Raw genomic sequence first — 27046 nt, 5'->3', positions numbered from 1 at the left:
TTTGTTTTGAGTGGTATTTGTCTGGCAGGGACATCAGGTTGTAGTATTATGGCGACTCCTCCTGACAGCCTACCAGCATGCGTTCGATCTTTTCGGAAAGTTTTGAACTTTTTAAAAATATTTGTGTGCTGAGGCCCAAGGTTTGTTTCTTGAAGACACACAGCTGTGGGTGTCATGGTTGTGAGGATATCTGTAATGTCTGCGTAATTTCTCAATAAACCTCTAGAATTCCACTGTACTATGTAAGCCATTATATGTTGGGGATTAAGAAAAGTTACTTTACTTCAGGAGGGGTTATACGTGGTTTTCCCTTTTTTTCAAGTGAGTGCCTCCTCCCCTGCAGCCCAGAAGAGCTGGGGGAGAAGTCCATCGCCTCACCCGAGGCGCTGGAGGTCCGTGGTGAAGGCACGGACGACCGATTCTTAGGTCTCCCCCTGGTAGGGGAAACCTTGCGGGCTCCCGACTCCGTGGTCGGCAAGCCCTCTTTTGGAACTGGCAGAGCAGCCTTTGCTGCTTCAGCCTGGGGCGAGCAGGATGGCCCTGCCTCAGGTTCCGAAGACACCTTGGCAGACGCCTGATTGCGCTGTAGTGCCTCGCCCTTGGACGCTACAACCGCATAGTCTGGTTTTCCAGTGAATAGAAAAAGATTAGTTTGTGCAAGTCGTTTTCTGGCCTCTGTAAATGAAATGTTCTCTTTTGTTTTGATAGTGATGATCTCTTTTTCTTTCTTCCAACTTGGGCATGATCTAGAATAGGCAGGATGATCCCCCTCGCAGTTCACGCAGTGTGGCGATGAGGCATCACAGTTTTCAGACTGGTGTTCTTTCGAAGCACATTTTGCGCATGTTTTGCGACTGCGACAACTTTGTGATCCATGGCCGTATCGCTGGCAGTTAAAACATCTTCGGGGGTTCGGTATATAATGTCGGACTTCAACTTTCAGGTATCCTACTTCGATCTTTTCTGGCAGTACGCTTGAGCTGAATGTGAGAATGAGATGTTTAGTAGGTATCTCTTTATCATCTCTTCGGATTGTTATCCTGTGCACATTTACAACATTTTGTTCTGCAAGACCTTCTAGCATTTCTTGCTCGCTTATGTGGAGAAAGTCATTATCGGATATTACACCACGCACGGTGTTCAAAGATCTATGGGCGGTGATGGTCACATTGACATCCCCAATGCAGTGGAGGTTTGGAAGCTTTGCATACTGTGTTTCGTCGTTTAATTCAAGCTGTAGGTCTCCGTTTGCTATTTTTGTGACTTTGTATTTCGGACCAAGGACAGCTGAGAAACTTTTTGACACTAGAAATGGGGACAAAGTTCGGGCCGGCTTTCCTTCAACTTCGGAGTGCACGACGTGATATTTGGGGAAGCTTTTAGGTTTTTGCAGGAATTCTGCAATTTCTTCGGTGCGCCTTTTTTTGTTTAGGCGATCAGTTTTTACAGTAGAAGAAGCCATGTAATATGTGTGTTGTTCGGCCAAGGTGCCAGCCGCCCACCATGGAGCCCAACAAGGGGGCAGGACAGGAACTTGCAACCAAGTCCAGTCCATGCCAGCTGTACACCCCAGCTATAACCAAATATGGCGGTACTCATGGTGGTACGCCACACAAGGTTAACCCTAGCCGCCTGGAAAAAAAAACCAAGAAGAGAGGAGAGGACAGGACAGTTGTAGGAAAGGAGATAGGAAAGTGAAAGATGGAGGGGAGGACAGGAAAAGACAACTGCCGATTTCCCCCGGGTGGGTCAGCCCGGAGGTGCCGTCTACGTGAAGCTGGGGCCAAAGTGGTGTGTTGCCTCCGCCGAGGGGCCTTAAAGGTCCGAACTCTCGGCATCGGCTCAACCACCAGGATCCCCTTTTCCCCGGACACGGCGATGCCACGCACGGCTAAGCGTGGGTGCTGGGGTCCGTGGTGTCGCACAGTACACGCAAACACCTGCTTTAGCGGGTGCCCCCTGCGGGAACAATGTGTGTGAGCTGATGTATAATAAATGTAATAAATGTTTTCCATACAGAATTTCAGCACGTATGTGAAACTCGACTAGAAGTTCTTCAGCCACATCAAGATCGCAGTGTTTCATACTGCGGTTCAGGATAATGTGAAGTGCTTCTACTAAGCATCCCAGTGCTGAAGGCATGTTTTAGGGAGAATCTCATCAAGAACTGGAATACTGTAAAATAACACCCAATTTTCCAGCTCTTTGGCTTTTCACCACCTCCGCTCTTTGGTTGGTCTTTGGCATGCGTCTTATAATTTTTGGAGGATGCACAGCCATTAACCTTTCATCAACCCTCGTTTGCTCTCTACTGATAGAATGTGGACAGCTAGATGAATCGAACCACATATCTAAAAATTGACGGCCTATGCCCAGGAAAATGCCATGCATGTAATCCAGCACAAATCTCCTTACTATGTTGAAATATGGCAGAGCAATCAAGGGGGAGATTGTTTTGACACCATGGGTTGTCTTTTTTTTTTCTTTTTTGCAGTTTCCATATCCAACAGCAGGGTCAGTGCTTTGCACTGAATACCTCACTGAGCCCCCAGCCCATTCTCCTTTTTGGAGGCACCAATTGCACCCAAAGTGCCCTTTGAATTGTGTCACCCCTTGCATGGGTGCCCGCGCCACTGAGTCAACAGCACAACACATGCAGAAAGCTCTGAATTTTTCACTTTTCCCTTGACGCTCAAGAGTGAAACCTTTATTGCTCAAATGACAAATGCAACTACTATTGACAAATGCACCTTGGAATAGTGCCATGTCTGGTTTTTCTTTGCCAAACCACAATGCTGCTAAAACCAACTTTGTCATCCTTTGCTCCGGCGGCACCTCTATTAGCTGAATGGGCCAAATGGCTGCACTACTTGATTTGAAAAGTGGCATCCCATCAGCATTCAATGAAAAGCTGATCCTTGGACCAACTTCTTTTGTACCTGTGACAAAATCTCGGTATAGCTGTCCATCCCAAATATCTGAGAATGTGCCGCTTTGTGGCAATGGTTTCGTCAAATCGAGAAGTGGACAATTATGCAACAATTTTTGCAACAGTGACTCTATATGTAAAATGACAAAAAATAATAAATCAGCAATAGTGGTGACATTTGTTATAGTGCTGCAGCTTGGGCACTCAAAAACTGACTTTGCTGCTGTATGGCTTATCTCTTTTAACCATTTAGGACAAAAAAATTCATGGATGTTGCTGATTGTTCAAGAAGTTTAGTAACTCTGTACTGAGACTGTGGCAAGGCTAGATGCTCAAAAAAATGGTTAATCATATCTATGAGGCTTGTGAGGCCTGTTCGTGACAAGCTATTCTTTAAGGCGTACCTTAAAACCATACGCAGAATGTCCCCCTCTGACACAACACCCTTTTCATTGATGTAGTCTTGAAACAGGTGGCTTAACAACAATTTCTTCTTGGGGCCGGTTCCTTATCAAGTTGTTTGGGAACTGATGGCTGAAAAATAAAGAAAATGAAACAGCAATATTGTGTTAAAAAAGCAACCCCCTCAACATGTTTAGGGCCCAACAAAGCACCAATGGTTATGGCTAGGTGGTGCGCTTCCAAATAAGCTGCAAGGAGCTGTTCTTTTTAATGGCATTTCACCTTACTTTATGTAAAAGGAGAGATTATGGTAGGGTGACAACTTCAGCAGCCATAACTGGGCACCTTGTTTAAAAAAATGGTGCTTATGTCCTTGATAGCCTCTAACTTTATTTTAGACCTACATAAAGGCAAATAATGACAATGTGGCTTCTACATTCTGCTAACATGCATATTCACCCACCATGATATGGCATGACTCTGTGGCAGCAAACAAGGTTTCTGACATTTTTTCCTGCAAAGAATAGGTCAACTCTAGAAATGTACAAAGGAAACAGCAGCATAACAGATCTGATCTCAATTGCATATCACTAACTGGGCTTTCATCAGACATTTTGGTAACTTGAAAATCTGATTTTTCTTTATTACTATGCCCCCTCTCCCCAAATGACCATTTTTAAAGTACTAACTTCACTGTCAAGCTCAAATGAAGATATGTTAGTTGCGAATCCATGTGATGTTCCTTCATCTTTCATCGTCGTGTGCTGGCTCACTCGTTGCGGCATCATAGTCAGCACATCTGGCTTGTACACCGCAGCTGTCGCTGCATGCCGGTACTTCCGAAGTACTATATTCTGGTGCAGCGTCCTCATACCACGGCCAATCTTCTTCACTAGAAAAGCCTGTTTGCGAATCTCCCTGGTGCAAAAAGTGGTGGCATTAAATTCACGCACTACGCTCGGTTCAAAAGAGCGTGCAAGCGCACATACACAGCGAACATACGACATGCTGGTGGAGGGCACGGGCGGTAGACCTGGGCAGTTGAAATTCTGTGCTTGTGCTGAGGTAGGTTTTCGATCCAGTCGGTATATTGTCCACAGGTTTCGTATTAAATTTTTGTACAGCTAACCGTAATGAAATGCCAATAGTATATAAGCATTAATACTACCTGGTTTATTAACTTTTGTGTATCAAAGTTTAATGCTACAAGTGTTTGTTTTGAAGTGGGAAACTAGGGACAATGCCGTGCCGGCCATGCATACACCCCATGTTGCCGCAGTGAATCTCACATGGCAATCGCATCCGCACATCTGACATTTCTTTTTCTGCTCCTGTGCATCACTGCAGTGACCTCGTGTTTTCAGCACCACATGCGACGAAAATTGTGTTCCTATGGCAACCCCAAGCACAAAGATAACGCACGCCTATGTGCGATGGGAGGATGATAAGAAGTTCGCGGTTGTGAAAAGCACTCGGAATAGCAAGGACTTCTCATCTCGGGCTTACTACGCTGTCAAGTGGACTGCGGCGGACGGCAGCTCCGATTACTATCGCGCGAGAACTTTAATGTTGGGCGGTAAGTTATTTGACGCCTATTCATTTTTGCGGCTATTAACTATGTTTCTGGAGTTCTTTTTTTTTTCATCTTGTTAGAGAAAATGGCAAATTGAGCATATATCAGCAGAGCTCAGGCATTGTTTTGGTGTTCGAAAACTTACCAGCGCTGCGGAAGGGAACAATGAAATGAAGGAAGGAAAAGCGCTAACTAGCACAAATGTCTGTTTTACTCACGCATTGTGATGGTGCTGTTGTGAAAGAAACGGATTTTAAAGCATTTTCCTACTACTCTGGTGGTTGTACACTAGATGGCACGTTACAAGATTTTCCTTTAATACACTTGAAGAATTATTACGAACAGAATTTGTTTTGTTCCTTGCTGTATATACATTTTTGCATCACGTCCAGCGCACGTGAGTCGGGAGATTTGGATACCGCATCGCTTGACTACATTTGTTTGCACAGCTGGTGAAAGAACCATGTGCATGCTTCTTTTGGTTTAATGATCATGAAAATGCATACAGTAAAAGTGAATTGATTTAAATGCGTCTTAGTTGGCTTTATCCCCCTTACCTTCATGGCTAGTGCAGAGTGCCGAGAGGGCATGCAGTGAAAAATAGGGGAAGAAATGATGTTGTGATCAGTTTCCTTGCTTTTGACTATATAACATTTGCACCATAAACAGCAGTGTCAAGTTTTGTATGTTATAATTTTTGTGCTCGGATGAAATATTTTTTAGTCTGAGGAAGACGTGCTTGGAAAGGTTGGCCGCAGAAGAGTGCGTGTCAATAGGAGAGTGGACACCGGTGACAGTGACGAGAATGTTTCACCGGAGGTGAGTTCACAGTCGTTTCCATGGGCTCTGTATAGCACCTGTGATATGCATATTTTATGGAGGAATTAAATTATTGCTGAAATATTTTTCTGCTTTTCAGCTACAAAAGAAAAAAATAAAGAACTGGGGAAGAGTTGATGAACATTCTAGAGAAGAAAATAAAATGCTCAGCCATCAGCAAGGCCCGAACCCAAAAAAGAAGAGGCTTGAGATCGATCCTTAAGCCCAGCAACAAATAGCTGCCCTACAAGAGGAGGTTAAACAGAAGGAAGACACTATCCTCCATCTGAAATTGAAGATAAAAAAAAACAGGACAGTGAGATCCTGCAGCTCCGTAGATTGAACATGGGGCTGCAGGAAAATATCCTGAACAAGTTCGGTACTAGTGGAAGTGAGGAACTGCATTGATTGTTTGAAGTTTGAAGTTTATTGTTGTATTTCAAAGGTTAACAAAACATGAATACAGAAGGAGGTCCCAAAGTCAAGGACTGCGGAACGGGACCTTCTATGATGATTATTGAAAAGAAATACATATTGAGCAGTTGCAGAAATTATACAATATTTCGCATCAGTGGGTTGGGGCGAATGAAACATGAATTAGTACAGACGCTATTGATGTAATAACAAAGAATAAACACCTAATCACATAAAGAAATATTAATCTTGGCAGATGTAATGATGTTAGCTGCTTCAGGTTATTTAGATACTGACTGTTGCACCACTCAGAAGGAAGCCAAAAAATTCTCTTAGTCTAATCATTCGCAATCCATAACTACAGTGAAAAAAACTGAACAAAGATGAAGGAGAGACACCACAGAGCAGCAAAAGAAAGTAATAATAAAACAGCACTATGCGATGTCCCTCCACAGAGCAAAAAAAAAAAAAAAACATGTGGTGTTCCTCCTTCATTTATCCCGTCTTTTACGCTGTAGTTATGGATCATCGAAACCACCAACTCGCCCATCAAATGCTCTTGCCTAATCATTCATTTGTTAGGGTTGGAATGTTGCACATCAGTTTGATTTAGTGGTAATTTTTGTTTTTATGCTGTTAGGGTGGGGTACTTGCCTCGTTTGGTCAGAAGTAATAATACGATTCCTATCATCTTTCTCATTCTTGTGAAAGATGTACAGACAGCAGACATTAACTGCATGTTGTCTACTTTTAAGTGGCATATAATCAGGTGATATATAAGGGTCCCCACATAGTGTTTACCTTACAATTACTTAATGCATAAAATATTTTTGCTCATTAAGTTCTAATTCCGAACAGAATTGCAATGCCAGAGTTCATATTTGTTAGTTCATTCACTCACATTTCTTGAGGTAGGTTGATTATTGATGTGAAGACAATGAAGCAGCAATTATTTCACAGCCTTTCCATCTCTTGCGACCAACACTCAACTCTGCTGTTAGGTACTTCATATAATAAATTGCCTAACCTTGTGTTTGGCGCATCATAGCCTTAGTTGTTCTTGTGCCATAAAACCCCATATAACTGCTGTCGCAGCAATCAATTTCTATGAAGATCTGTTTTTTTCCAAGTTGTAACCCCCCTGCTTGTACGCCCTTGAGCAAAGCGGGGTATCCCTAAATAAATAAAAACAAGTCATTTGAGGTGACAGATTGAACTTGTTAAAAGGGCTGGGCAAACTGTTCTGCAGCGTATGAAATGGAAACGTCTGGCCAACTAGTCTATGGTGCGTTGAAAGGGCATGTGGTTTGTCATAGACGTGTATTAGTGTCTTGTACATCATTGTAAAAAGCATGCTTTAATACCTTTAGTTTCCTTTAATGTGGAAATTGGCAGTGTGAATCGGATATTAAAACAAGGTCAAATGGAGTCTGTAAACGTTTATTTGCAATTAATGAGTGACAGTATATGTCATATTTGGCTGCTCATAGCCCTTGTGAAATCTCACGATTGGGTGAGCCTCCTGCATCATGAGGTAATGAGCATGCGTAGGCTCAGCCCTTTTGCATATTGGCTGTGTCTGGGAAAAAGATACTCAGATTTCTGTTCTGTACCCACGTTTGACACTTGTGGATTAAGATTTGTTAATTTTCTGCTTTTTCTTACGATAATACCTGAATATAGGTAGCCAGCTTATGGAGTTTCAGGAGGGAACTTCTGGAGGACTGGGAAGCACACGCCACTGTGATGATATGGTAAGTTTCAAGATGTTTACATTAAATGCATGGTCTCAAAAAATGCTAATGAAATGTGTTCCCTGTATAAATGTTGCTTAAGTTGCTTAATAGACTTTTTTCCGCAGGTGGACACTGGGCAAGGCCTGTGTCTAAAGCACGAAGTTTGGGAACACATCCAAAGCTAGAAAAAAAGATGCTATTTTTGCCAAACAGTTGGTCATCTCCATCTGGAGCAAAGATCATCTCAACAAATCACTGCAGGGTAGGTGAATATGTTTATATTATTTCTCAATTTCACTGGAACCCTTATCGCTGTAACAGTTGCAGGTTAACAATAATCTCAACCATATTTGTTTCCAGGCAAAAAATGTTCGCGCTTTCCTGAAAAGACGCTAAATCCCCACTCACGCTTTGGAAAGTGGATGTCGTGCGTGGTAAGTAACTGCTGGATGGTTCACCATGTAACTAAAGCTAGCGAATTCTACTGTAGTATTAATGGTTCATATTGACAAATCAATTATGTCGGCTCTTGATAATCCATTTTAGAAGGAATGATTAGGTTCGTGAGATGCTTGTCCGATGAATAAAAAGGTGGCAAGTGTACATCTGCACTCCTTTTTTTAGGGCGGGGTGGGGGGGGGGGGTGGGGGGGGGGCATTAGACTTGGGCTCCCAGCACCTCAACAGTATTGGCAGTTTTTGGGATGGAAACGTGCATCCTCTGCACATTATTTCCTTGCTGTATTTAAGGGCTAGTACAAGCAATCGCTAGCATTTTGCTAAAACATCCTTGCACACATTGAAAGCCAGATACTTTTAATGTTTGCAAAATGTTCATGTGTCAGTTATATTATCTTACTCATGCTCTTCACCTCGAACTTTAGTGTACGGCACTTTAGGACGGCAGTTTTAAATTGAAAGAAGGGAAACAGCAGATAAGAAAGTTAAGAATGTAGCAGAGGCTCTGTCTTGTTACTACTGCTAGCTGGAGCATCTTTTGGGTGGCTACTACTCACGTTATATTTTCATAGAAACTTCCTCATTTCAGAATGTTACAGAGCTCGGCTCGCAAGCCAGAATGTGCCACCAGGGCTTTTGACCACTGCAACCAAGAACTTGAACCACTTCATAGTCGAGAAGCTTGCCGACATCGAGAAAAGCGCAAAGCGGTAAGCAGCTGTTATCGTGCATTATGTTATGCCACATATTTAAAACAAATTGTATTTTGCACCAAACATGAATTAAGAGAGGTGCATAAATATTGATTTTTAAGTGTCACTGCTAGATTCCATGCAAAGTGCTGGTGCAAAAGTCATGACCTACATACTCAATATTTTCTCAATCGTATCTAAGTCTTGAACATACTCGTCTTCGTCTAGGCAAAGCAATCATCACTGGCAGGGGTTTAAACACGCTTGCGCTTCGGAAGAAGAAAAGCTGGGGAGGGGAAAGTCATCATCATCATCATCAGCCTGACTATACCCACTGCAGGGCGAAGGCCTCTCCCATATTTCTTCACTTAACCCGGTTCTGTGCTAGCTGCATCCACCCCTGCGAACTTCTTAATCTCATCCGCCCACCTAACTTTCTGCCGCCCCCTGCTACGCTTTCCTTCCCTTGGAATCCAGTTAGTTACCCTCAGCGACCATCGGTTATCCTCTCTTCGCACTACATGTCCTGCCCATGTCCATTCTTCTTCTTAATTTCTACTAGAATGTCGGTAAAGTGGAATGTCGGAAAGGGGAAAGTGGGCGAGTAGAAAGTAGGTGAAGGAGTGAGCAGGGGAGGATGGTTGAGAAGAAAATAGGTCAAGGAGTGAACAAAAAAAATCTTCAGCGTGTGTTTCTCAGCCTGTAATCAGGGATCCAGTGGTCTGCAAAAGAAGTAAAAGCAGCAGTACCAGGAAAAACTACAATACCAGGCAGATGATCAGTCACCACTTAAGCAGGTTTGGTGCAGATACACCTTACAAAGGGACAGGCTGTGCAAAGGGCCCTGATAAGGAATATATGTAAGGGGGCAATTCTTGAAGCTTTCTGCAGGGGGGGGGGGGGGGCGGGGCAGAAGTGCGGATACACAGTGAACTACCACTAGCATGAAAAAAGAAAAAAGTTCGAGGACAAACTCAAGTACCAATGATAAGGAGGAAATGTGTTTTGAGAAACATGTGCAGCTTATGCTATTGCAGAGCGGAATAGAGAGTATATGCGTTGTGATTAAAGTGTACAATTAACGCTACAATACCACATAGCGTTGATTGTACAGTTTATTCACAACACATATACACTCTATTTCGCTCCGCAATAGCATAGGCTGCCCATATTTCTCCAAACACTTCCTCCTTATCACTTGTTACTTGGCTTTGTCCTTGAGCTTTTTTTTCGTGTCATTTGTGGTTCACTGTGCTGTTATTATGCTGTGTACTTCTACCACACCTCACACCCCCACCTTTGCAGAAAGCTTCAAGAATTGGCCCCCTTATATATATTCCTTATCAGGGACTTTTGCAAAGCCTGTCCCTTGTAATGTGTATCCCTACCAAACTGGTTCCAGGCTGAGAAATGCATACTGAAGAAACCTTTTTTTTTTCACTTCATGACCTACTTTCTTCTCACCCATCCTCCCCTCCCCAGCTTTTCTTCTCGGAAGCAAAAACGTATTTAAACGCCTGCAGTAATGATCGCTTTGCCCAAACGAAGATAAGTCCACTTGTCGAAATGTTGGCTCGACCTGCTAACAGAGGCGTACTCCATTTATCCTTGCTCAGTGCGCCTCCATATCGTGTAAACCATCTTTCTCTCATTCTACCTTGAATATACTCAGGGTTAATAATGCTGAAATAAATTTTCAGAGCTGCAAAGGGGTTACAAATATCTCCCTAGTCCTGAAGGCTGAAGCCAGAGAGCAAATGTATTGTCCAGTATTTTTCAAGTATTCTTCAAATAAACAATGAGTGTTAAAGTATCTGCGTGAGAATTTCTTGCCAGTCAAGTCATTCAGGCAGAAATTTTGGGCAATGTGTCCAATGCTTCAGTTGTTGCTTATGCATTAATTTGCATGTTTATGTAAAACCAGACATTTCAGTCTAGATGGTTTCTCAGTTGAAACTAATATGGCAACCATTTACGTTCAGTGGGTGTACCATTCGAATTCCTTTGGTGTGGTTAGATGACCAGTTCAAACCAAATGGTTTTAGATTGTATGGGTGTACCATTTGAGTTGAATCGGTCCAGTTTGGCAACCAGTTCAAACCAAATGGGTGACCTTTTAAAGGCAATGGGTGTACCATTTGAATTCAATTGGTCAGGTTAGGTCACCAGTTCAAACCAAATGGGCAACCTTTCAGATCCAATCGGTGCACCATTTGAATTCAGTTAGCCTGGCTAGGTCATCAGTTCAAACCAAATGGACAACCTTTTAGTTCAAATGGGTGTACCATTTGAGTTGAATTGGTCTGGTTAGGGGACCAGTTCAAACCAAATGGATGACCTTTTAAATCCAGTTGGTGTACCATTTCAACTGAATTGGTCTGGTTAGGTCACCAGTTCAAACCAAATGGGCAACCTTTCAGATCCAATCGGTGCACAATTTGAATTCAATTAACCTGGCTAGGTCACCAGTTCAAACCAAATGGACAACATTTTAGCTCAAATGGGTGTACCATTTGAGAATTGGTCTGATTAGGGTACCATCGTCATCATCATCATCATTAGCCTGACTATACCCACTGCAGGGCGAAGGCCTCTTTCATATTTCTCCATTTACCCGGTTCTGTGCTAGCTGCATCCACTTGACCCCTGCGAACTGCTGTAACTTCATCCACCCACCTAACTTTCTGCCGCCCCCTGCCACGCTTTCCTTCGCTTGTAATCCAGTTTGTTACCCTAAGCGAACATCTGTTATCCTGTATTCGCACTACATGTCCTGCCCATGCCCATTTTTTTTTAATTTCCAGGTGACCAGTTCAGACCAAATCGGTGACCTAAATCTAATGGGTGCACCATTTGAGTTGAATTGGGCAGCCGTTTGGTCTGCTTGGTAGCAAGTTCAAATAAATTGGGCAACCATTTGTATCCATTGGGTACACCCATTGGTCTGAACTAGGCGACCTCAATGGGGGGGGCGAAAGCACAATTGGAATCTAACCAATTGGTTTCAATGGGATATTTCCCAATTGGACAAATTGGTCTTTTTTGACTGGGATTATCTTTACATTCTAGGTGTAGTCGTTTCTTTTTAAGTCCTGGTTTTCTACGAGGAGGCGAAATCCCTGAAATACAAAGAACTTAGCGCATTCTGCCTTTCGCCCGCGGCCTAGAGGTCACGTGAAGCCGCAGTTTGTCCAGTGGCTCTTGGCGATGATATTGCTGAAATAGCTCAAATATGAATGGTGGCAAGGCTAAGACGGTGCAAACTACTTTTCCGCTAACCACCAGACCATCACTTCCGCATTGTCTTCCTTAACCGGTTGGCACGCCTTTGAGACGGGGTGAGATGCCCCTTACACTGCATACTTGCCACTCGAGGCTTGAAACACATCGAATGTTAGAAGCGCACTTGCAGCTTACTGTCATATAGCTTGTGAGAAAAAACGTCCGACGCTTGCCTATGCGCGCAGTTTCACGCGGTTGGAATTGATGTTTGCATTTATAGCCACTGACTTTTTCTGGTAGTTTGCTCAGTATCAATCAAGGAAGTCATTCATGCCACAAAACGTTTTATATGCATTGTTTTCTTCGACTGTTTTTACGTAACAAAAAACGTTCAAAGTTTTTAAGGAAACATGTCAAATGGCTGTTATTTTGTTCGTTTATCTGTAACATTGCAGAGACGCATATTTAGGTTGTGCTCAACATATCAATGTGATAATAAGTAGTTATTAAGGTTATACTTTACATGTAATCCTTCACTAATCTTTTTAAAATTCTGCTCCGATGAGGAGGATGTGCAGCGTGCTAGCGCATGCGCCTGAGCGGTATTTGTTATTGGGGTGGTAATTTGTTTAGCGTTTTAGATCGTAGGCTTCTGAAAACTTCACCTAAAACCCTTTCTCTCTCTCTCACCTTCCAGCCCTAGTCCGCCTTTCTGTCTGCGTTTTCCAGCCCCTTCAGGGACCGGCCCTGGTATTGTGCATGCCGCCCCCAGACAAACTGGCTTCCTTTAAGATTACTTTATGTGCACTATTTTATCCACCTCCCTCTAGGCACTTCTCCGTTTGATTACCGGGACAAGGTGCGCTGGAGACAGCGGAACGACGGGATAGCACCACATGGAGGAGTTTATTCTTTTATTTTATTACAGTTGCCTGTAAACTAAGACGTTGTGTGTCACAGCGGTTACGTTAATAGAACTGGTCGCTCGGAATTGCTGGGAAGATTCGTGTTTAAATTATTTTTAAATTCGTGATTGCTAAAGGCAGGTCTAAATTTTTTATACGTTGACATGATTAATTAAAAAGAAACGAGTTAAGTGCACGGAATGCGAGGTGTGGGGGATTTTTGATGACACACGGTGCAAATCGGTAGAAGCGGCGGATAACCAGTTCAAGTATAGATGTTGCGCAGTATAGGTAAAAACGTCCCCAAGGCAAATACTGGCCCTAAAAATGATTTCTTCCGAAACTCATATGAAAAATAAAAATAACATATTTTATGCTATTAGTTCTTGAATTCGTGTTAAATGTAATCGTCATTTGGAAGATGTATCCTGTGGGCACCCGAGATGTTTACAAGAACTGCGTAAAAGCATAGTGAAAGCCATGGCTGGTTCTGTTGCGTGGTTCCGAACTCCGCAGCTCGTTAAGCAACCTCTAAGACATTTCTGATCAGCTTGGTGGAAGCGGATCGGCGCGTGGCAGTCTTGGGGAACAGCCCAAAGTAGAAGACGTAACCAAAATTACCTCCCCGACCATCTACGAAGCAGGTTCAACAGTTCCTCTGATGGTGGTGTAGAATGGTGATAAGGGTGATGATGGTGTAAACAAACAGGACCCGACTTACCCGTGGTGCATCGTGACCACCCTAAATCAGCGCTCCAAGCTTCTGGCCGGGTAAAGCGGGTGGTCAGCTCGACTTTCCCCGCAAACAAAGCGAAGACGAAGCGCTGTCACTGTATTACCGCTGCCATCATTTTTTTTTAGTTATAACGCCGGCATCAGTCCGATATTAGCGGTCACTGCCAAGCCGGCCGGTGAAACCGCTGTAATAAAGTTAACTTACATCATTCGTCATTGCAGCTCGCCACGGAGAAACGCAGTCAACGTCTTATAGCTCAAGGCTTCATCCCCGTTCGGGGGCATTTTTTTTTTACTTCGCAAACAGGGACGTATTTTACGGGGACATTTTATCCAGGTAGGTTGTTGCCGAGGTCGTTTTCACCGCATCCCAGGTGTTGTATATGCTGTGCGAACACCTAGGAAATGTAGATGCGGAGAATGCTTCACTGGTGTCACGTTTGGTTGCCATGGAAAGGAAAATGAAGCGGGAAAGAGTGGAAAATGGTAGGCCGAGGAGGCAAGTGGCCGACGTGGAGAAACCAAAATGGTGGACCCTGTCTTCAAAACAAGAAGCACCCTCCACGTGGTCAAGAACGCTTCGGGACGATTAAGAACCTAGAAAGGGAGCAGGATAGGGACACAGCGGACAAAGGCACAGAAGAGGCTAGGTTATCTGTGGGCGACATGCACGATACCAGAACGGATCCAAGAAATCTCTCATTGGGGGAGTGAGGGGCCTTGTAAACAGGGCCACAACGAGAACAGCGAACAGGTTCCTGAGGAAGAGAGGGATAGAAAGCTTCGTTAAAACTTCAAGTTGGACTCGTTGGTAATTTCTTGTTGGAATCATTTTGTAGCCGTAAAACCACAGACACAAAGAACGCGAAACACAAGGGACACCCGCTAGACTGCAACTAGTTTTTACTGTACAAATACATGATATGTATATATAAGACAATCAGTAAGCACACGCAGGTGCCTCGTCAGTCCCACATGGTCTCACCCCCCCCCCCCCCCCCGCACACACACACACACTCCCCACCCTCTTTCCTTTGTGGCATTGTGACACGTAGGACGGGAGTCGTGTACTCAATCCCACTTGCCTGTGGCAAAGTATATATTGGTCAAACTGGAAGGTCAGTGAATGACCGTATTAGGGAGCACCGTAGGGCTGTTCAATCACTGGCCGGAGGGTCGGAATTGGTGAGGCATTGCAGAGTTGCGAAGATTGTTTTCCAGTATGTGATGCTACGTCCGTGATGTACGGGGGGGCCGAAGAAAAAGAAAGGGAAATTATTGAAGCCTATCAAATTGACAAGGCCGGCGACATGTGTGTTAGGACCCCTTTCCCTGCGTTGGCAGAAAAAGAAATTATTTATCTTCGTAATCGCATGCCACAAAGGAAAGAGGGGGGGGGGGGGGAGTGTGGGGGGGGGATGAGATCATGTGTGTCTGACGAGGCACCTGCGTGTGCTAAATTGATCGTCATCATATATTTATACATATCATATATTTGTACAGTAAAAACTAGTTGCAGTCTAGCGGGTGTACCTTGTGTTCCGTGTTCTTTGTGTCTGTATTTTACCGCTACAAAATGATTCCAACAAGGACAGAAAACATAGCCAGCTGGTGCTAATCGGCGCTGACTCAAGCATGAAAAGGTGAGGTTCAGCTATCAGGGCAAGGGCGAAAGAAGAAAGCAGAGTTCTGATCAGGATGTTTCCTGGAAAACCGCTAAGCCACGTGCTACAGATAACGAGATACGAACTTTAAGAGAAGTCCATATGGTCATTGTAGCAGCAAGAATAATGTTTTGAACGGAGACAGGGCGAGAGGAGTGGAGCGGTTGGCACAAGCAGTGGAAGACTTGCAGCCAGTGGATCCAAGAGTGCAGATTGTAGTATGCACAGTAACAGAGGTGCTCGAAAGGAACCCGAGGATTGAATTTGAAGTGTTCAAGGTCAGATACTTAAAGAACGAAGCCGAGAAATGCGTTTCGAGGTAACTGATATCAACAAGGAAGTTCGTAGAGCAGGCCCTGGCAAGGAACTTCAGCGAGATAGAATCCATTTCATGAAAAAGGTGGGCGCTGAGATCGGCTAGCCCCTGGCCGGTCATGCGATTTTTCAGGGGATCCACGAGAGTTCTGAGCGTAGGGCGTCACAGTCAAGCATAAAATGTCAGGCTGGAGAACAACTCCAACCAACCGACGAGAAGATGACGTAGGAAGAAAGCTACGAAAAATAATTTTGACTCCATTATTCATTAAAGAAACATGCAAGGCGGCCGAAAAGCGAAATGGCTTGAAATTGAATAGCAGTTAAGAGATGGCAAAGTCGGCGTATATCCTATGTGCGAGAAACAGCCCAGGAACCTGGTAGGACCACCGGGCATAGAAGGCAATGTTTGATGCTGATATACCAAAATACCAATTGGCAAAGGGTAAAACCAGCTTGCGAAGAGCATGTCTGGGTTTCAGGAATAATAGGTAAAAAGGCACAGTATAGGTAACCTATTTATGGACAGGAGACAAATGCAAGGAGAAAAACAGGGATCTAGTTAAATGTCTCTGTGAAGATATCAAACACTTATGGGGCCGAGATAATTTTATTGGGTGATATCAATAGATGCATTAAGGATCTGGATAGATACACCGACGGCAACGGGAAGTTAATGCTAGAAATCTGTGAGCGGTTCAACCTATAAACAGAAATGTGAAGGCCAGATAACGTGGGAATTTCGGAATAGGCAAACGACCATTGATTACTGCTTGATGTCACCGGGAATCTACTATAAAGATTTTTGGAATGGAGCGCAAAAAAAGGCAAGGAGAACTTAAGAAGAAAAAATACGAGCGCTTTCTCAAACCTGAATTTTTTATTGAAAACGCTAACAGAATATATACTGTGCCAGACGAAAAAAATCATTAAAAGAAGATGAATTGACACAAGATGTGAAAAAATGAAGTCTGGAAAAGGACACAAAACATGTGCAAAACTACTTGACAACTGATTCAAGGTAAGTAACTAATATGACTTTTTGTTATGTTAATGGATGCTTTGCTAACAGACTTGCCCCCTCCTTTCGTGATATGGTATGCCTCGATAATTTCTCTTCTTCGTTGATTAAGCCCTGTACCATGCACGATAGTTCCATCAAAAAGAGATAGCATTTACATTTTGAGCAATGGTTAGGCAAATTATCTTGTGCTATTTGGGTTAAAGGGTGCCTATGTTCAAAGAGGCGGACATTCAAACAACGGCCAGTCTGCCTTATGTGGTATTTGTCACAAGAAAGGGGAATTTTGTAAATTACCTGCGTTCTGTACTGTATACATACCTCGTACATTTTCCTAGAAATTGCTTCAAAATAAAAATGCCTGTTTCGGACAAGGAGGACTTCTTTGTCGTGTCCCCTGATGATATGTTTTTGACAACGGCACGCGTTGCCGTACCGAAGAATGTCCTCCAGGTTTCCATCAAAACAGCTAAGGTCAAGCAGAGGGTGATGTCCCTACTTGAAGAAGTGAAATTGGATCGTCTTTCAGCTGCAGTTAAGGTGACTAAGGGATGACATCGAAATTGTTTTTCTGTCAGCAAAAACACAAAACCCTGATTTACCGTTTTGGCGTGATTGTGTCCGAAGCTGGTTTATGGTAACATGTTATTTCACATTCTCTTCTCAGGAGTCTGTGAGTCTTAGTAATCTATGACCCATTCCTAATTCCTAATTCCGAGAAAATCGTCCAATATCTACGGATATCAAACACGAGGGGGTTGCGGTCTTTCAACATAGATGTGGAAAATCTTTATTGTGATATCCTCCCCAACGCCTTTTGCAAAGTGTTAGGTCGTGCATCTCTGACTTCAATGATGAAGCACGGTATCAACCATTATGACATTCCTGTTGAATCTATTTTGGAATTGGTCTCAGTTTACCTTAGGTAAACTTTTGTTGCTTAGAAAGGGTCTTTATTCTTGAAAACATCTGCGATCTGCATCGGTTCGCGTGTAGCGCCAGTTCTGTCAGACATTCTTCTTAGCCAAATAGATAAAACAATTCAAAAGAATTTTCATGACCTTTCGTTGAACATTTTCGGTTACGTTGATGATTATTTAGTTCTCCTTTCCAATCGCTTCAATCACTCTGTCGTTGATGTTTTAAAGTTCTTAAAGAAAGTGGTGAAGGATTGAACTTTACTTTTGATTTGCCCCAAGTAGTTGTACCACCAGAAAAGTAAGAATAATGAAAGGCGCGCTTAGTCGTCCTTTCAAAGACGCAATATTAAAACAGTTACGAGATAACACGCGACACCATATCTAAAATTCTCAATTTTTATTATTCCAACCTCTCTAGCGTTACAACCACTCAGCAATGCGGCTAATGGTAATGAAACTGTTAATGTTAATGAACAATGGTAATGAAACTTAAATAAGGACACATAACGCTAAAAGGATAACGACGCGAGAGAACACTAAATTTTGCATCACATTATTTCCAACAAGTAACGTTTCCTGATTTCGTATGCTATAATTAAGCTTTGATGGACGCATTGTACACAAACCTGCATAAGAGGAAGCTGTCTCGTGTTTTCGGTCTAGGTCTTTTCATTTCTTAATGCTTTTGATCGACGACAGTTAGCAGAAAAGAGTGCTAGTAAGCTTCCGTTTGCTGCGTAGCTCTTATAGGTTACATATTGTGTGAATGTTACAGGACTTGGTAAGCTAGTAGGCGTCATTGCATGGGTAACTTCATTAATTTAGTTCAAGCAGTGCAGCAAAGGATTGAGCAGAAGACATAAGTAGTCGACAGAATTAAGGCGTTTTCACCGTCCCTATTGTAATTTCCCAAACATCTAAACCGACGGGTCCCATTATAAAACCTAGGCGTGCTCGTAGAACTAAATGTTTCAATTCCTTCAAAGAACGAGACAAATGTGATCTCGAGAGCGACAGCACCTTTCCCCCTTCAGGCTCGTGGCAGCATGGAGGAAGGAAATAACTTAGGAGAGGCCCTCGCCATTCCCAATGCATTGGAGAAAGTGTGGCGGAAGTGGCGCCAAAGTGGCAATATACTGGCGCTTCTTGCGGCAGAGAATCTGCATGCGCCAAAATGTAGAGAGCCCTGAAGTGAGCCTAAAAAAGTATAAACAGAGTTCGTGAAACATGTGACTGGGCCCCCCATACAAAAATGGTCTATGCACTTCACGGTCAGCTATGTTTACGGTCAGCTATGTCTATTTATGGACTTTTATAGACGGCTATAAAGTGCCACTGAAATATCTATAGGCAGCTATAAAACATTCTATACCACTTTGTTTATAGCTTCGGACCATATAAAATCTTTTTAGCTAACTATAGAAAACCATATGTCCGTGAAGCTATAGACTATTAGTTATACAGTAATCTTTAGCTGTCTATAGAAATTTGAATGGCTCTAAATCTACAGACTGAAGGCCATAGAATCAGTTTTAGGAAGCTATAGAACGTTCATTCTCCTGAAGCTATAGATTATTTGTCATACAGTTATCTTTAGCTGTCTATAGAAATTTGAATGTCTCTAAAACTACAGACTGCAAGCCATAGAATCAGTTTTAGCAAGCTATAGAAAAGTTGATGCTCCAGATGCAATAGAATATTAGTAATACAGATATTTTAGCTGTCTATAGAAATTTGAATGTCTCTAAAGCTATAGACTACAAGCCATATAAGTTGATTTAGCTGTCTATGGAACAGTGTATGCTCCTAAATCTATATAGTACTAGTCATGTAGTTATCTTTAGCTGTATATAGACATTTGAATGGCTCTAAAGCTGCAGACTGATAGCCATATAAGCTGCTTTACCTGGCTATAGAAAAGTGTATGCTCCTGAAGCTATAGACTAGTAGTCATACAGTTATCTTTAGCTATCTATACAAATGTCAATGCCTCTAAAGCTAGCGAATACAAGCCATATAAGCTGCTTTAACTAGCTATAGAAAAGTACATGCTCTCGAATCTATAGACTACTAGCCATACAGTTTAGCCATCTATAGAAATGTCAATGCCTCTAAAGCTACAGACTGCAAGCCATATAACCTGCTTTAGCTGGCTATAGAAAAGTGTATATACCAAAAGCTATAGACCAGTAGGCGTACACCGTTCTATGAAAAACATATATCGTCGGTTCGAATCCCTCATGTGACTTGTCGTGGTATAACTGGTGGGAGCACTGTCGCCGCATGGATATATACCTGCGGTGAGCACCTCAGACTCATGATGGTTTCAGTCGTGGGGACTGCTGTCCAATTTTCAGTTGTTTAGGCATCGAATTGAAAATAAACGCCCGAAGATATAGAGCATGACACACACGCACATACACACTTGCGCATGCACGAACGCACACATAAGCGCGAGTATTTCTATAGCGGACGATAGAAAATCTGCAATACTTAAATTAGGACACCAGAATTAGCACATAGGTTATAGACTTCTATAGCAAGCTATAACTTTTTGGGTCAAACGTTTATAGCCGACCATACATGGGATTTTCTATAGCTGGCCATAAAATTTTGTACGCATCCATAGAAAATGCTAAAGACTGCAGCACATAGGGAGCCATAAGTCTATATAATATGTTAAAAACTTTTATAGAACAGTCTATAAGAAAACCTAACAAGTACCATAGAAACGGCTATACCTTTTTGGGCCAAATATCTATAGCTGACAAAATACCCCGCCGGGGTGGCGCAGTGGTTACGGCGCTCGACTACTCTTCCTAAGGACGCGGAATCGAATCCCGGCTTCAACGGCCACTTTTCGATGAAGGCGAAAAGCAAGGTACCCGTGTGCTGTGCGATGTCAGTGCACGTCAAAGAACCCCAGGTGGTCGAAATTTCTGGAGTCCTCCACTACGGCGTCTCTCATAGCCTGAATCGCTTTGGGACCTTAAACCCCACAAACCACCACCGACAATACAAATAATTTTCTATAGCTGACCACAAACGTTTATAGCTGAACAATGGAAAATGCCAAAGACTGCAGTAAATAGGGATCCACAAGTTCATAGAACAGGTTAAAGACTTCTATAGAACCGACTATATAAAAACCTAAAGACAGCCACAGAAGCGGCTATAGCTATTTTGGCGAAATTTTATAGCCGCCTATACAAAGGATTTTCTATAGCTGACCATAGGAAATTATTGTATGGGTTGGGAGGAACGCAAGTTTCAAGGCATCACGAACGGAATCGCTACCGCGCTATACTGCATGTTTTATCTCAGGGAGGAAAGCTAGCTTACGACCTTTCTTTTATTTCGCGACTGAAACGCGCGATAGCTCTTCTAGAGGGCTTCAGTCCAGTTAAAGGCAGCGGTGAAGGTGAAAATATGCCCGCCTTATCTTTGAGCCACCGCTTCAATGTGGCCGTTTGCACAGCGCGCCCCGGGTGCGGCATTCATGCGGCGCGTCTGACCAGAGTGACACTGTGCTTTAAATCTGTGGAAGAGCCTTCGCACAGAATCGACTCGAAAGAAGTGATAGCCGGAAAGCCACTTTCACTGTCGCAAAGCCAGAGCGACTTTCCCTCCCCCACGTCCCAGATAGTAAGAGAGACTAAACGCCCTCACTCTCTTTATTGTCTCAGCGAACGCGATCGAGAAACAGGAGCGCCACCTCCAGGCCCCGAAGCCGCTCCGTGGCTCTTCGTAGTGGGCTGTATATTTTTGACAAAGGCTGTATCATCTCGCAACTGCTTGCGCACCAATTCCAAGATGAAAGCGGCGCTAATGGCCCCACAGATTTTGTGCTTTGGCAAATTTCCAACTGATTCACTGTTCGTTCGGGGCAGTTGACATCTGTGGCCACCAAACCACTGACCTCGCAAGTGCTTTCATCTTTGGTATTGCAAAGTGTTGCTCATGTAACAAGCACATAACTTCACTCTGAAGCGCGTGTGGTACAACGACTGTATTGTTCCACACCAAACACTTGCAATCGACTGAAAGCACAAACCGCCTAACGATAAAAGGCTGATAAGGTGTGACCACCGCACGCGGTCATCCGTGCCATACTATTTCACGAACAGTACTAAAAACTGGATCATTCACAGTTTTCGGCTCGATATCTTTCGCAGTTATGGGGAGTTTACTAACAGGCGAAAAATAAAACATTTCTCCTGAATCGTCACCGGCTTCAAGCAGTGGGAGGCGTGATGAGCCATCTGCACTGGCTGTCTTTGTTCCTGCCCTGCGCAAAATGCGAAAGTTGTAGTTTGAAAGGAAAATTTTTCAGCGACGCACTCAAGCTGAAGCTACTGCCTTTGTGTGGTGTTTTTCCTCAGAAATGGCGATGAGTCACTGGTGATCGCTGATCATGTTGAACTTACGCCCATACAGATATTTATGAAATTTCTTTACTGCAAAAACAACTGCAAGAACTTTTTCAACTGCGCGTAATTACGCTCGGCAGAAGTCACTAGGGAGTTATATAATAGGGGGACCCTATCGCTTAGGGGGATAGGGTAATAGCGGGGCGCGAGTGCGCATGCGCAGAACAAAAGCGTGCCCTGGATTTTCGGGTCAGCGGACGACGGTCACCCCATCTCGACGAAATAGCGTGGACCCTATCGCCGCATAGCGTCGGGCAACTGGCGGCGTCTGTCGAAGCGGAGACCTCTCTCCTCATATCGCATTCGCCGTGGACTCGTCCCTGTAAGCTCTATGTATCGCAAATAAACCAAGCAGCCTGACTTCGTTTCGTTTCAGATTGCCTTGATAAGTAAAGATTAAACGATGAAATGCTCGTTTTGTTGAGATCGCTTCTCGACACTCGCCATGGAAAGGCTTAAAAAGAGGAGTCTCTGCTGTTGTCACGGAACGTCAGGAACCGGAAGTTGTTGAAACACAAACAAAAAAGGAATGTGAAAAGTCGAGTCTGGTCAAGCCAAGGTTAAGCAGTGTTGGACATGGCGGCAGCGAAGATGGCCGCGTCTTCGCGATTGTGGTTCACAATCCCTGATGACTTGTATATGCTGCGCGAGGTCTTAGCAATAAACCTCTTCGGAGAGTCGTGTCGATGGTCCGTTGTTGCTTATAACCTTAACGCGGCTCTGAAAAAAAAAAGATGTACGCCACGCGCAATACGCGACCGATGTGATTTGCTGCTGGGCCGATTTCAGCGCAATGACCTGGCCAATCTGCGCAAGTACCGCTTCCATCATTTTCTTCCAACCTTGCATAATTTTTCCTCCGTGATGTGAGTTTTGTATTTATGATCGCGAGCTGCCAGCAGTGCGTAAATATGGCGTTTACACGTGCAGGTCAGGCACGGACGAGCAATATGATGAAAAGGAGAAGCTTCTGCAAGAAATATCTGATATCGCCAAAGAACACGGCCACATAGTAAAAACGGCAGCTACCCGAAGGATTGCCTGTGCCCGTCAACTGCCAGCCCCCACACCGGCTGCGGAGCGAAACTCCGCGGGATTGTCCAGGGATGCAGCTGCCATGGCCTACACTGCAGCCCTGGACGCAGTTCCCTGCACCGCAGACCTGACATGTTCAGCGGAAGACGCATGTGAGACCATTTCGTGGTAAACGCGCGCCGCGAGGACATGAATTGCTATAGGACAGCCATACACGCGAGTCTTGTCAGTGTTCCCTGATAGAAAGCCGTACCAAAAGCCAGCTTTCCATAATTCGAACTTGAAGCAAAAATACCTGTTTTGTTATCTATGCCTTTCGTATTTCGAACGTTGAATGAATTGCAGTATACACAGTTGGCAGTGTTAAACAGTTCTGAATTCAGGTTGCACATAGCACTTTTACGTTTAATGAAAAACAAAAGTAACTTTTTACTGAATCTTGTTCATTACAATTGTTTAATACATCTTCAAACAGCACAGGCCACATCAGTATCACAAAGTGTGGTATACAGGCAAAATCATCTTCCAAGATTAAAAATTGCAATACTGACAGCTGAATAAGGAAACGTTGCTAAGTCTGTATACCGCCATTTTTTAGGGGACCCGTCTCACGAGCCATCAGCAGCAGCAGACTTGCTCAAAAACGTGTACTAGCCCAGATTCACAAGATGCGCCATCAACGAGGAACGACAACGCTGCCGATGGCCCATTGAGCTCCAGTTTCCAACTGCCTGCAGCTAGCTCTCGGGTAGCAAGCCCTGGCCAACGCAGCACAGGTGTTCAGCCTGAACCTCAAACGCGAGACACGTTGACTACAGTACATACCATATCTGCATGGAACCACCACTGGGGATTGTTTGGTGTAAAGTACTGTTCTTGTGAGCCGCAAAGCGTTCAATTTTTTGAAGTGTCTGCGTGTCATCTCTTGTGTGGACAATTGAATGGGAAATGAGGGGCTCGTTATTATAGAAATTAAAGGAGCCAAAAATATGAGCCGAAGGCAAAGATTTGGGATAAGTGTTTTTATGTTTTGTTGTTGGTATTGAAAACAACTAGATCTCTGATGATTTTAGGGATAAAAAATATTAAATGCAAAGCTGTTTGTCAGTAAAATCATCACAAAAGTGACAAGACTAATTCTGTCGATATCAAGAAAAAAAATCCTGAACGTTTGCCTTTGACTCTTAAACTGTTGGCTCCTTTAAAATCTTTTGTGTAGGGATTTTATGCAATGCAGACATATTTGTGGCTTGGTATTATTATGGAGTTATATGCCTTCAGCTTTAATAAAATAGTACAACTGACCACACAAGACCAGAAAACAAAGCTTCTTACAGCCAGAGGAGCATATAATGTCTGTGAATTGTCCCTTTCAACCAGGAAGTTACTGTGACAGTGAGGTACCAATATTTTTCTACCTCTTAAATTACATTGTTATTAATCCGTCACGCAAACTTCAGTTGGTTAATGTTTTGTACTGATGCAGATAGCAACAGTTTTTCAACGTTTGTCACACCAAGTTGTAGGTTAGCATTCAATACAAACCACCAATTGATTTGGTTAAAAATAATGCTCTCGTAACCAAACAACTTAACACACATAGACACTGCAAGAGCTTTTACGAGATCATTTATGTAAATACTCAGTGGTACTGCACCTAAACCCGAACCCCGAGGCGCACACCTGAGTAGACCTGTAAGAAACGAGGATTGGCCCCGTCATGTCGACACTGTCCCCAGTTTGATAAATATGATGCAATCTAGTTACTTATTTGGAAGGGGGTGTCTATCATTAGTGTCATTATTTTGTAGTAAACAGCATATCACCATTGCCGTGTAGCTTTTCCTGTGACGGAAACGGCGTAACTTGTTGAAACGGGGGGGGGGGGGGGGTGTGGAAAGATACTCGTGCATGTTACAATACGCATTTTGTGGAATACAGTGACTTTTCGTGCATCTATCGTTCTTGGTTACTTCTTACTCTATTATTTCTATCCTCATGCATTACTTATTTGCAATATGTTTGCTGTTGGCAGTCAGTGACTAATTATGAATACTACCCATCAGCAGCATCAATGTCTTTACACCATTTTTTACATGCAGGTACAAAAAGGCGACAGCCTCAAAACTTGGCGGTTTTTCAAAAAAGGCTTCAGTTTGAGAAGACCGCGAACGAACAACAGTACACCATTGAAGAGAAGCGGTTGGCATTCGAACGCGATTGCCTAACTTTAGAGCGCGAAAAGCTGCTTCAGCATGTAAGAGAATGGGAGGCAGCTTGCAAAGAGCGAGCTGAGGACAGAAAGCTTCGTCTTCAAGAAGCTGCCATACAGCGGCGCCTTCATGAAATATATCTGCAAGACAGGGCAGAGGAAAGGAAGCTACGGTCCCAGAAAGCTGCAGAATGACGAACCTAAAGGGAAGTCGAGCTGCGGGAGAGCAGCGTAGAGCGCCGCATATTCATTGAGCAGCAGCAGGCGCTCATAAAACTTGTATTTAAGATGGTGTCAAAAGAAGACAGTTAAAATGTGCAAAGTGGTGACTAGTGCCATTTCGCGCACTGTTTCGGAGTCTGTGAAGCTCAGTTCTGTCTTGAGTAAACAGTTGCAAACACCCTTCATATTGCTTTTCCACATCCACATCGTCAACAAATTTACTACCTTGAACTATTCAATGTATTCACAAACATCAGTGTGTGCTGCAGCCAAATGTAAACAGATCGCAACAAGAAACACTGACATAATAACTGACAACAGGACTGGAAAGAGAACAGACTGCCTGTGCAGGTGTTCATGCAGCATGGCAAAGATCTCACTGAATTGCAGATTGTGTTTCATATGACATACAAATATACACTCTCTGCACCTAAACATTCGAATGACTCTTTAGTGCTATGAGGGTTGTGTGTAAACTGCAAACACTGGTCATACAGACATATATGTGCATTTCACAAAATCATGTTTTGCTCAACTAACTGCTTCCTTCCAAATGTCATGATTGCTGTGTTCATCAGTGAAACATCAAAAGACATTAGTCATACACACAGTCTTTGGGCAGCAGAAAAGATCATCTACAAGAAAATCGGCAAGCTCAGCTGCTTCTGCCAATCAGAGCCTATGTTTAGTGATTCATAGGCATGTGGTACGACTCAGTCATGGAAACACAATATTCATTTGGTACCCACCAATTCCATGTGCCAATATGTGTGCATGATTATGTGCGGACACAAGTTATTCCTGCAGAACGCTTTACGTTCATACCCAAGATCCGAAAATGTTGCTGTCCTGCACTGACCAACCATTAGGCTCACATTAGGTACACATCCTAATTCATATTTCCTTAATTAATGCGGAACACTGATACTCACGCCTAGCTAACGTGGACACTGTAAATACGGAAGAATAAAATTAAGTCTTCGAGACAATATAACCATTTTAATGCAGTTATATGCTCTATTAGTATGGAGACCGTTCAAACAATGAACAGTGTGACTATGTACACCTCCCATAGGTATCCCTGTGTTTTTGTTACATTAATAAGGACAGCAATGACAGTGAAATCGCATATGAGGTAGCCAGTAACTACACGAATGAGTCCGGACTCTAAATATGATCGAGCTCATGAGAATCTGGCAGTCACGTGGATTGTGTTGGTTGTTTCTGAAATGTATAGTGAATGGAGTTGTTGTATTTGAGCTAAAAAATAGAGTCAGACCACAGTGGTAATTTTTAAAGGACGTTGTGTATGCTGTTCCTTCAAAACACATTTCATCAAGCC

At 43.3% G+C, this 27046-nt stretch overlaps 1 pseudogene; it reads right to left on the bottom strand.

The window, feature by feature from the left end:
* Positions 1-317: 317 nt before the first annotated feature.
* LOC146177486 (uncharacterized) overlaps positions 318-27046 on the bottom strand; it is a 70470-nt pseudogene continuing 43741 nt past the window's right edge.

This window comes from Amblyomma maculatum, chromosome 10 (assembly GCF_055883805.1).
Source record: "Amblyomma maculatum isolate TAMU_Amacu chromosome 10, ASM5588380v1, whole genome shotgun sequence".
NCBI lineage: Eukaryota > Metazoa > Arthropoda > Arachnida > Ixodida > Ixodidae > Amblyomma > Amblyomma maculatum.
This window is presented reverse-complemented; position numbering and strand designations above follow the sequence as displayed.